The sequence below is a fragment of the Nycticebus coucang genome, chromosome 3, assembly GCF_027406575.1.
Source record: "Nycticebus coucang isolate mNycCou1 chromosome 3, mNycCou1.pri, whole genome shotgun sequence".
Classification (NCBI taxonomy): Eukaryota; Metazoa; Chordata; class Mammalia; order Primates; family Lorisidae; genus Nycticebus; species Nycticebus coucang.
The window spans coordinates 38,515,296-38,528,057 of NC_069782.1; positions in this window are offsets into that span (position 1 = coordinate 38,515,296).

A 12,762-nucleotide genomic window follows, 5' to 3' on the forward strand; every position below is an offset into this window, starting at 1 on the left:
TCAAACTAGTAAACCACTTGCCAGTATCGATACTTCTTCAAGATATACTGTTTTAGAACACTGACCAATTTTTCTTACTTCTCTTGTTTCTCATTTTAATGAGGTAAAAGGTAGTAAAATAATCCACATTTGTGCAATTACTTCATTCTTACCATTAATAAATTTTCTTGAAAATTTTTATGGTGAAAACACTGTAAAATAAATAGGAGGATCTAAACCTAAATTGATTTTTTTTTTTTAAAAGATAAATGCATGGGTGGTGCCTGTGGCTCAAAGGGGTAGGGCGCCAGCCCCATATGCCAGAGGTGGCAGGTTCATACCCAGCCCTGGCCAAAAACTGCAAAAAAAAAAAAAAAAAAGATAAATGCAAAATTGAGGAGAAAAAAGCAGGACTCATTAAGATTTTAGAACTTACTCGTGAGTTCAAATGAAATGAACTAAATATGTATTGATGTTTTTATTTAATGGCCTAATAAATACTTAAGTACATAAACACTAACAGCAACCATTGAACTATTAAAAATATAATTACAATAGCAGTTTCCCAATCAGGAGTGATGAGCTAAAATAAAAAAAAAACTTTAGGAAAGGTCAAGTAAAGCTCTTCATTACATTAGAAGAAATTTTAAATGATATAAGTTATTAACTCCTATGATATTAGCCTGAGAAAGTCCTGATGAAGGTCATAGTAAGACATCCTGCCTTTGTCTAGTATCAGTTGCTTGTTATCTGGATATCACAGGGTTCAAACATACTAATACTAACCCATTCTCCTGACTTCATAAAAGATGTTGGTATGAGCCCGTCTCTTTTTAGCCTTCTTCAATTTCAAATAAATACTACAGATGACTTTAAATACAAAACCTGAGAACTGTGGCTCTAATGCTGTGTTTCAACAGGCTGCTGAGCTCCTGCTGCTCTATTTTCTTAGAATATTAAAACAAAAATCAGTGTAAAACATTATCTGTGGGACACATCAACTACAATGTCCATCACAGAAGCTCTAACTTGTATAGGTTGGTCTACTCACTATATGCAAAGAACAGAAATATTAACATAAGTCCCAAATAATTATATGAGAAAACCATGGTAGAGCTGTGGAGAGATACATTATAGAAATTTGGGAGGCTCAGAAACACACAGGGTTTACTCAGGAAAAAATTTTACAGGGTAGAGGATTATGCAGAGGAAAGAGTAGAATTCTAGTCAAAGAAAGAATAGGATTTTGGAAAATCAAGCAAAGAAATTCAAGAGAGAACATTATGCAGCAGCAAAGTTGTATACAAAGCACAGTTAAAACTGTATCTGCTGGAAAGCAAATAAATTCACCTGCCTAGGAGACTAGAAGGCAAGAGTCTGAGAGGTAAAAGACAAAATAGAGACTTCGATTTCACATTCAAGATTTAGAGCTTTGTGTTTCATCCACATTTCCTGGCCTTAGTTCCACTGAGAACTTGTAAGTAAATTCCTTTACCTGGTTATAGGGGTGGTAGAGAGAATCGGAGTAACAACTAAGACCCAAGAGTAAAAGAGAGGGCACACTCTGGGAAAAAACAGTGCCTCCCACCTTAGCATTCAATAGCTGGGTAACACTTCTAAACATGGGGAACAATTAAAGTACTTAAGAACATTAAGAATTTACATACTACAGTTTAAAACCCTCATATAATTTCACTTCACTGGAAGAAATGGTGTAGGGTAAGACTCAGAATATCTGTTAGGAGAGGGGAAGAATGGAGGCGGGAGTTGCATTCAGGGACCATTACTCAAAACAAAGTAAAAGATGAAAGAATATGGTCATGGAAGAAGAGCTGGTGGGGAGTTAAGAATTACTAAGTTACCTTCAAAACTGGAGGGAGCAGTTCAACAAAGTTCTGAAGGGGAGTAGACTTAGTGTTGACTTACTGAACTGGATTAGTACATGTCCTCTGCTTCCATCCCAAGTGGTTCCAAAGACTTAAAAATACTCAGCCATTAGGTTCGGAAGGAGATAACTTCACTTTTGAAGATAAAACTACTCAGTCAGCATCACCTGGGAACTATCAAAACTCCCAACAATTAGACTCTACCCTATATCTGCAACTGGGGCTGAGACTCAGCCCCCTGTGATTGCACACGCCCACCAGGTGATTCCAATGCATGTTCAAGTTTGAGACACACTGGTTTAGCCAGTGTTACAGACAGAAGTAATTGATTTCAGCTGATAACTAGAGATGGCTTCATGAGCAAGCAGGCCTAGTTAACAATCATAATTTGATCACCCATGGGTAATTAAATATTTAACTTACACATGCTCGAATAATGCAACCTTATTAGAATTGATCCCCCTAGAAAAGGCACACATGAGAAGATGAATTTATTACAAAAATCAACATCAAGAACATTTTACAAAGGCAAATCATTTTGATTTTTTCTTTTTCTTTGAGATTATCATGGCCAGCTCCTAACATCAACAATCAGCCACATGAAAATGGAAGAACTTCTATAAAGAGGGAAAAGAAAGGTGTTTGATAAATTGTGCTTTATCATAACATACAGCAATAATTTCCTAAAAACTTGGCCTATTGAAGCTGAAGAATATGCTTTATATCATTTCATTTAAGGTATGCTGTATTATTATTTAGAATTGCTGGACAGTGCCTGTGGCTCAGTTGGTAAGGCGCCGGCCCCACATACCGAGGGTGGCAGGTTCAAACCCGGCCCCGGCTGAACTGCAACCAAAAAATAGCTGGGCGTTGTGGCGAGCACCTGTAGTCCCAGCTACTCAGGAGGCTGAGGCAAGAGAATCGCTTAAGCCCAGGAGTTGGAGGTTGCTGTGAGCTGTGTGATGCCACAGCACTCTACCGAGGGCCATAAAGTGAGACTCTGTCTCTACAAAAAAAAAAAAAAAAAAAGGAATAGAATTGCTCCACTACTGTTTTGTTTCAGTACAAGTCTAGCAGTTCTTTCTAAAGTACTTTAACAAATGCAATAAAAGTATAAATGAAGGTAAATGAAATTTTTCTCATAATACCTGGAAATCTTCACTATAATATGACTAATATTATATACTTAACTAGGTATATGAGTTTTTTTTTCAAGGGTAGATTGTTGTAGTTTCCCCATAGAACACCAGCCATTCCAGAAAGGGGGAGGGGAAGGAAATGAGAGAGACAGAGAGAACACGTGATACTGAGGTCTGAAGTCATTAAAACTTTGATCTCTTACTCATTTCACGTGGTTTCAATATTAGGCTAGTTATAAAAGTTCTAGACATGCCACACCACGTTTTATTTCTGCACTATCACATTGCTTTTATATAAAATTTGGGAATCACTTCAAAGGAAATACTTTAAATCATTCCAGCCTCTAGGTTAGTAAGATGCAGCTTTTATGTATTTTTGAAATGCCCTATCCTATAACTATCCAAGATTTATTAAAGTTGGTGATCTGAAAAAGAAGGGCCAGTTACCAAATTTAGTATATCAAAATTCCAAAGGCACATAGGAAAAGATTTATCCTCCACTCTGATCTCATCATTTGTTTTATGGGGACCCTGACAAAATCAGTCAGGAAAGACTTGCACCCCCAAATATTATATATGTAAGCTTTTTTGTCAGGAACAGAGGTGCTCAAAAATGTTTTAAAAGGGGGTTATCCTTTCACTGGTTATCCTTTCAATTCTTCCTATTTTCAATTCAAAGTGATCTATATCATATTTCAAACTTAGGTCTTTCATTCTATGCAGTAATTATACTAAATACCTAATTCTACAAATATTTCCCAAAGAGTCATCAATACTCAAAAAGAAGAGCATTCTTTAAAAAAGATGGGGAGCTTTTTTTATATACAACTTTTTTTATATACAATGCTTTATCACATTTATTCAATTTAAGTAAACAGAATACTGTACAATATTCATGGCACTGTGTGGGGTAAAACGTATGTGCTGGGGAAAAGCCAAGGATCACTGCTGGCCCTGAGCACTAAAAACAATACTCACTAGGCATGGCATACTGTCTCAGCCATAAGTCATATTTAGATGTGATAAGAAAAAGGCAAGACAGAAGTTCAGTAAACTGAAAATATAAAAAGTTAAATAATGAAGTTAAAGAAAAATTCCTGGTTTTTTAACCTTGACTTCTCTTTGAAGCTTGCCACTGTGCTGTGTTTTCTCATGCCTGAGACTGCAATAAAAGTCTGTGTAGAACATTGGGAGAGGCCTCACCCTTGTCTCTCTGTGCAGAGAGCTTGCTGGTGTTGGCCTCCCTCAGTTCAATGCAAATGGCCTGAGTAGGTGTTATTTATTTTGCATCAAGTCACATTGATGGTACTGTATTAAATGTTGAAATAAAAACACAGATGAGTAATAAAGAATCTCTGAGTCCTAGAGGGCAAGACTCAATATTAATGTAAAGTTATTCTTCTTACTATAGTCTATAAATCTATCTAATTATAATAAAACTCCTAAAGAGTTTTTTTTTTTTTGTTTGTTTGTTTTCTTAATAAGGCCCACATGAGATCAAACTAGCCACCCCTGGTCTACAAGGCCAGCACTCTAACCACTGAGCTACGGCACCCAGCTCCAAGGAGATTTTTTTCATAAAGCTTAACAAGATAGTGCTGATTCATGTCTGTACTAGATAATGGTCTATCTAATCTAGATAACCTCTAGATCAGCGGTTCTCAACCTGTGGGTTGCAACCCACAGGAACTGTATTAAAGGCCCATGGCATTGGGAAGGTTGAGAACCACTCCTCCAGATGTAAGTAAAAAAAAAAAAAATCCTATTTAACACTGGAAAAATTAAACAAAAGTAATTCACATAAAAGGAATTATATTTAAAAACACATATATTTAAAGATCCTCACCTTTCCAGTTACAAGAGAATTGTAAGTTAAAACAATAATGAGATATCATTTTTCCATCCAATGATCAAAGAAAAAAGGACAGTATTCAATGCTGGTTAGAGTACAGTGAATTAGGCTCCAATGGAGGAATATTTTGCAGCATCTTTCCAAATTTAACATATTTATAACTTTTGAGACAGCACTTTCATAACTAGGAACCCACCTATTCTACAGAAACATTTGAAATTTGTACAAAAAATATGAAAATAGATACACTGCAACATGGTTTTACAGCAACCTTTGTAAATTTCAAAGGTTGACATGGGTATTTGCTCATGATCTATGAAGATACATAGTTAGTATTTTTATAATTTAAAAAGTGACACATATAAAAATGTAAATGAGAAAAAAAGATTTACAGATGCATAGAGAACAATATAAAAAGATGTTACTATTATAATAATGAGTATAATAAAAATTATTAAAAAACAGTATATACTAAGAACTCTACATTTCAAAGATTCTTCAATTAACCTTTGTAGCAATCTTATGCCCAATAAGTAGTATGTTTTCACAAATACGGAAACTGAAGATAAACATCAAAGTTTTAACAATATTATATTGAGTAGTACAAATTAACATGAATTAAGATGAGAGTTAAGCATCCAAGTTTAGAAGATTTATAGTTTTTACTATTGCACTGGAATTTGCAATCAAAGTGTGCATGTATTAGTGTGTTAATTAAAAAACTAAAGCTACACCAAAATAATTATAGAACAAGATACATCGCATTAAATAACATATGCCATGTTATAATGTTTTAACAACAAGGGATAGATTAATTCTGCCTGAATTAATTAACAAAATCAATTATAAAGAAGGTAGCATTTGGGAGAGGCTTTGAAAGATGGATCAAGGTTCAAAAGATAGATGAGAAGAAAGTACTTCAACAAAGCTACAAAAGAACTGTCAAAAGGGCAGAAAAATGAATACCAGAGGAGCCAAGAACTGTCTAAAAAGAGCAAAGATGTTACAACACAATGAGAAAGATAAGCCTACAACTATAGCAGGGCTTAAAAGATTCTTATTGTCCACAAAATGACAAAGCATGTCAGGAGATAAGTGCAGGGAGTCAAGAGGGCTTAAAGGACAACTTAAGAAATGACTAGAAATTCAGCCTAGATTTATTAAAATAAAAAATCTGAGACTAACTCATATACAGCCTCTCCAAAGTCGTGATTCCAACCATAGATCCTTGCAACATGGCAAAGTTCTGCCAGAGGTCCACAAATCCATATATGCATTTAAAAATAATGACTAAAATCATCAGGAAAGACCCAACTAAAAAGGAGAATTTAGACCAATTTCACTCATGAATATAGATGCAAAAATTCTCAACAAAACCCTGGCCAATAGATTATAGCTTATCATTTAAAAAGTCATACATCATGATCAAGTAGGTTTCATCCCAGGGAAGCAAGGCTAGTTTAACATACGTAAGTCCATAAATGTTATCCACCATATTAACAGAAGCATAAACAAAGACCATATGATCCTCTCAACAGATGCAGAAAAAGCATTCAATTAAATCCAGCATCTTTTCCTAATTAGAACACTGAAGAGTATAGGCATACGTGGCACATTTCTGAAACTGAATGAAGCTATCTATGACAAACTCACAGCTAGTATTTTACTGAATGGAGTAAAACTGAAAGCTTTTCCTCTTAGAACTGGAACCAGACAAGGATGTCCTCTGTCATCATTACTTTTCAACATAGTGCTAGAAGTTCTAGCCAAAACAATTAGGCAAGACAAGGAAATAAAGGGCATCCAAATGGGAGTAGAGGAGGTCAAACTCCCCCTCTTTGCTGATGATCTTATACTTAGAGAATCCCAAAGACTCAACTGCAAAACTCCTGAAAGTTATCAAAAAATACAGTAATGTTTCAGGATATAAAATCAATGTCTACAAGTCAGTAGCCTTTGTATACACCAATAACAGTAAAAATGAGAGGCTAATTAAGGACACAACTCCCTTCACCATAGCTTTGATGGAAATGAAATACCTACGAATATACCTAATAAAGGAGGTGAAGGACCTCTATAAAGAAAATTATGAAATTCTAAGAAAGGAAATAGCAGAGGATATTAACAAATGGAAGAACATACCATGCTCATGGCTGAGAAGAATCAACATCGTTAAAATGTCTATACTTCCCAAAGCAATCTACCTATTCAATGCCATCCCTATTAAGATACCAACATCATACTTTCAAGATTTGGAAAAAATGATTCTACATTTTGTATGGAACCAGAAAAAAAAACCCTATAGCTAAGGCCAAGCTTAGTAATAAAAATAAAGCTGGGGCATCACCATACTGGATTTTAGGCTGTACTACAAAGCCATAGTGATCAAGACAGCATAGTACTGGCACAAAAATAGAGACATAGACATTTGGAATCAAATAGAAAACCAAGAAATGAAACTAACATCTTTTTTTATTATTAAATCATAACTGTATACATTGATATGATCATGGGGCATCATACACTCGCTTCATAGACCATTTGACACATTTTTATCACAGTGGTTAACATAGCCTTTCCGGCGTTATCTCAGTTACTGTGCCAAAACATTTACATTCTACATCTACCAAGTTTCACAAATACCCCTGTAAGATGCACCACAGGTGTGATCCCACCGATTCCCCTCCCTCTACCCACCCCCCCCTTTCCCACTTCCCCCTATTGTTAAGTTGTAACTGGGTTATAGCTTTCATGTGAGAGCCCCAAATTAGTTTCATAGTAGGGCTGAGTACATTGGGTACTTTTTCTTCCATTCTTGAGATACTTTACTAAGAAGAATATGTTCCAGCTCCATCCATGTAAATGAAAGAGGTAAAGTCTCCATCTTTCTTTAAGGCTGCATAGTATTCCATGGTATACATATACCACAATTTATTGATCCATTCGTGGATCGATGGGCACTTGGGCTTTTTCCATGACTTAGCTATTATGAATTGGGCTGCAATAAACATCTGGTACAAATATCTTTGTTATGTTGTGATTTTTGGTCTTCTGGGTATATGCCCAGCAGAGGAATTACAGGATTGAACATCTTACAACCACCTAATCTTCGATAAACCAAACAAGAACATACCTTGGGGGAAAGACTCCCTATTCAACAAATGGTGCTGGTAGAACTGGATATCCACATGCAAAAGACTGAAACTGGACCCACACCTTTCCCCACTCACAAAAATTGATTCAAGATGGATAAAGGACTTAAATTTAAGGCATGAAGCAATAAAAATCCTCAAAGAAAGCATAGGAAAAACACTGGAAGATATTGTTTGGCCTAGGGAAGGATTTCATGAAAAAGACTGCCATGGCAATTGCAACAACAACAACAAAAAAAAAATGGGATTTAATTAAACTGAAAAGCTTCTGTACAGCTAAGGAGACAACAACCAAAGCAAAGAGACAACCTACACAATGGGAAAGGATATTTGCATATTTCAAATCAGACAAAAGCTTGATAACTAGGATCTACAGAGAACTCAAATTAATCCACATGAAAAAAGCCAACAATCCCATATATCAATGGGCAAGAGAATGAATAGAACCTTCTCTAAAGAAGACAGATGAATGGCTAACATGAAAAAATGCTCATCATCCCTATTAGAGAAATGCAAATGAAAACCACCCTCAGATACCTATCATCTAACCCCAGTGAGAATGGCCCACATCACAAAATCTCAAAACTGCAGATGTTGGCATGTATGTGGAGAAAAGGGAACACTTTTACACTGCTAGTGGGACTGCAAACTAATACAACCTTTTTGGAAGGAAGTATGGAGAACTCTCAAAGAACTCAAGCTAGACCTCCCATTTGATCTACAATCCCATTACTGAGCATCTACCCAGAAGGAAAAAAATACTTTTATCATAAGGACACTTGCACTAGACTGTTTATTGCAGCTCAATTTACAATCACCAAAATGTGGAAAAGGCCTAAATGCCCACCAACCCAGGAATGAATTAATAAGCTGTGGTATATGTATACCATGGAATACTATTCAGCCATTAAAAAACAATGGAGACTTTACATCCTTCATATTAACCTGGATGGAAGTGGAAGACATTATTCTTAGTAAAGCATCACAAGAATGGAGAAGCATGAATCTTATGTACTCAATTTTGATATGAGGACAATTAACAACAATTAATGACATGGTGGGAGTGGGGGAAGGGGAGAGCAGAGCAAGAAAGGAGGAGGGAGAGGTGAGGAAAAGAAGAGCAGAGAGAGGGAAGGAGGGAGAGGGTGGGGTCTTGGTCTGTGCCACACCTTTTGGGGGCAAGACATGATTGCAAGAGGGACTTTACCTAACAAATGCAATCAGTGTAACCTGGTTTCTTGTACCCTCAATGAATCCCCAACAATAAATTTTTAAAAAATTTAAAAAAAGAATGAATGAAATCTGAATAAATATCTTGAATTTTTCAGACTGAGCTTGATGGCACAATAGAGAAGATGATTCTTTTGTACTCTTTCCCTTTTGTTTATGAAGTCTCTCACTTCTGCTTTCCCACTTCACAGGCTGTGTCTGGAGCAGCATTTCTCAACCTATGGATGGTGACTCCTTTGGGGATCGAAAGACCCTTTCACAGGGGTTGCCTAAACACATCCTGCATATCAGATATTTACATTACGATTCATAACAGTAAAAAAATTACAGTTACGAAGTAGCAACGAAAATAATTTTATACCACAGCATGAGTATTAAAGGGTCACGGCATTAAGAAGGCAGAGAACCACTTGTCTAGAGCCTTCAGGATTGAAACAGAAGAAAAAGACCATGAAGAATGTGAACATCTCAGTTGACTGGCGCAAATGTAATCCGGCATTAGCTCCCTCTAGTCTTGCCAAAGGAAAAAAAAATTGTATCTTTTTTACTTGAGTTCATTTGTGTGCTCTGCAGAGCTCTTCCATTCCTGGGACTCTTAACAGCGGTAGCCTTAACCCAGGTCTGCCTCTTGTGGATGAATGTTAATAGCTCCAGATCCTGAGGGCATCACCCTTTTGTTTCAGGGCTGGAGTGTTCAACCTGTGGTCCACAGGCTACTACACACTTATTTTGTGAGGACTTCTTTTGCTTATCTGTGCTGTCAGATACCATGAAAAGTATGCACATACCTTGTTTTCTGTGCATACTACTAATCAGCTAGTGATTTTTCTATTAATCTGCTTTCATTAGTGTATGTGTATTTACTTTGTGGTCTGATAGACAACTCTCACTCTTTCAATGTGTACCAGAGAGACAAAAAGGCTGGATACCCATATGTGCATTGGGGTTTTCATTTAAGCAGCTTTATACAAACAATTTACATTGAGGTCACATCATTCCTCTTGAATGCAAGTTACATTTCCTCCCCTGGGACACATAGGATTATTTTCACCTATAACAACTCTGGGCAAACAAGGTGTTCCCAGAGCTACTCTGTCTCACTGGTCCACTGTCAGAGCCACCACTTTGCCAGGAGCTGAGCTTTCTCAGGTGTGAGCTAGGAATATCTTCTTTGCATCCTGCAGATTACTAGAGACAAAGATGAAATTGTTCAACTAATCTTCTTGAAGCCTGTTAGGCTTAGGTGCGGAGGAAACATCCTCTTCAGAGTGGGAAAGGGATTCAACTGCATTCCATCACCTCTTTCTGAGACATTCTTCCCCCAAATTTGATCATTGTCATAACAACTCTTACATACTTGTTGTAGGTGAGGGGATTGGGAATCTGAAAGAAGTTTTATATAACCTTTCCTTTGAAAGTCCTGTTGACTGTGTCTTCCTTGCTTGGGAATGTGTAGATATGTGCCAAATGTTGTCTTGGATCTTCTAGAAACTACCAGTGAATTCTAACTAAATATTCAGTCACAGAACTAAACCAGATATCTAATATTAAACATAAAATATTAAAATTATCAATATGATTTATAATATGGCCTAACCATACTAATATGCACCATTCACTACCTCACAGTCTCTTGGTCCCATAACCAGTTCCTTACACTTTCCTAATATTTCCAAATTTAGTCCCCAACTCTCCATCCTTCTACTTAGTGCTCCAGCAGCGCCAACTTCCATGAGGTTGCCTACACTCTCCAAGCTGTTTCTTATCTCCATAATGTGCACATACTCTTTTTCTACAAAGAATTAATGGGTTTTGATAAATGCATACCCTGTGTAACCACCACTCCAATCAAGATGCAGAACATTTATTTCACTGAATTCTTTCCTGTCTCTATCTATCCATTTACCACCCATCCCACCCTAAGCTACCATAATTTTTAATTGTATCACTGTAGATCAGTTTGCCTACTTTACAGCTTCTTATAAACAAAGTTGTACAGCAAGGGGTTGCAGATTGTGCCTTATGGGGCAAATCTAGCTTGGCATGTATTTGTGTAAATCAATCTATATTAGAACATAGCCACATTCATTTATTTGCACCTTGTCTGTGGCTAGTACATGATAAAATGAGTTGAATAGTTGTAACAGAGGTTATATGGTTTAGAGAAACTAAAATATTTACAATCTTGCCAGAAAAAGTTTGCCAATCCTTATCACACAACATGTACTCTGTGCCCAGCTGCTTTCCACAGAATGTTTTATAGATTCATCCATGTGGTTACATTTTCCTATATTATTCTGTTATTGTTAATAAACAAAACACTATTTTTGTTTTTTTATTTTGTTTTTTATTTCAAATTAAAATGAGGGTACAGATTTTTACATTGTTTTCACTTCCATGGTAAAGTTCAACTTGTAGTTAAGCTCTTCGCCCAAGGGGCGTGCTGAACACCCTCACATTGTGCACATTAGGTGAGATCCCAGCAATTGCCCTCCCCACTCCCTCCAATCAGCCTCTCCTCCATCCCTCTCCCACCTCGTCCGTCCCCCTCACTAGACTATATTTGTGTTTTATCATTTCTGTAGATGTACAATTGTTTATATATTGGTTTCATATTAGTGTTGAGTACACTGGATATTTTTTCATTCTTGAGATACTTTATTAAGAAGAATGTGTTATGTGATCCATGAAGTACTAGACAACCATAAGAAAAGTTGAAGACTTTACATTTTTTATGTTTACCTGGATAGAGTTGAAAAACAAAACATATTCCTATATTGTATTAGTTGTTTATCCTATTATCACAGGGTAGCAGTCCACTGTATGAATGTAACATAATTTTTTATAAACGTTTGTATAAACTCCTTTGTTTATTAATGTTTGTGTTGTTTTAAGTTTTGTTATTAAAAATATATCATGCAACATCTATTTTATAAATAATATAAATAGGATACTATAGACATGTAGTACACATCTATGATTTCACTTCTCCTTGGTAAGTTCCTAAAAGTAGAAATCTTGGACCATATGATAACTACACCTATTTCTTTATTAGAAACTTTCAAACTGTTTTCCACTGCAATTTTACCATGTGACACTCCCCCTACCAGTTTATGACAGCTCAAATTGCTCAGTATTCTAACACTTGATAATGTCTCATAATTTAATTATTTTAATGTATGTGTATTGATATTTCCTTGTGGTTTTATTTGCATTTTGCTGTTCACTAAGAATTTCATGTTTCTAGTTATGCGTTTTTTTGGCCATTTATGTATTCTCTTCCATGAAATGCTAGCTTAGGTTCTAGTTTTTCATACATTATTTTATTGTATATACTATCTCTTTTTTTAGTTGTAAGAGTTATTTATGTCAAATACATGTATTTAGAACATTTTCCTTCTTGTCTTTCATTTTGCATGATGGCTTTTGAAAAACAGATGTGTTTAATTTTAACAAGGCTTGCAAAATTACTATATATTTTTTTTTATTAATTTTTTATTTTTTATTTTTATTTTTTTTGCAGT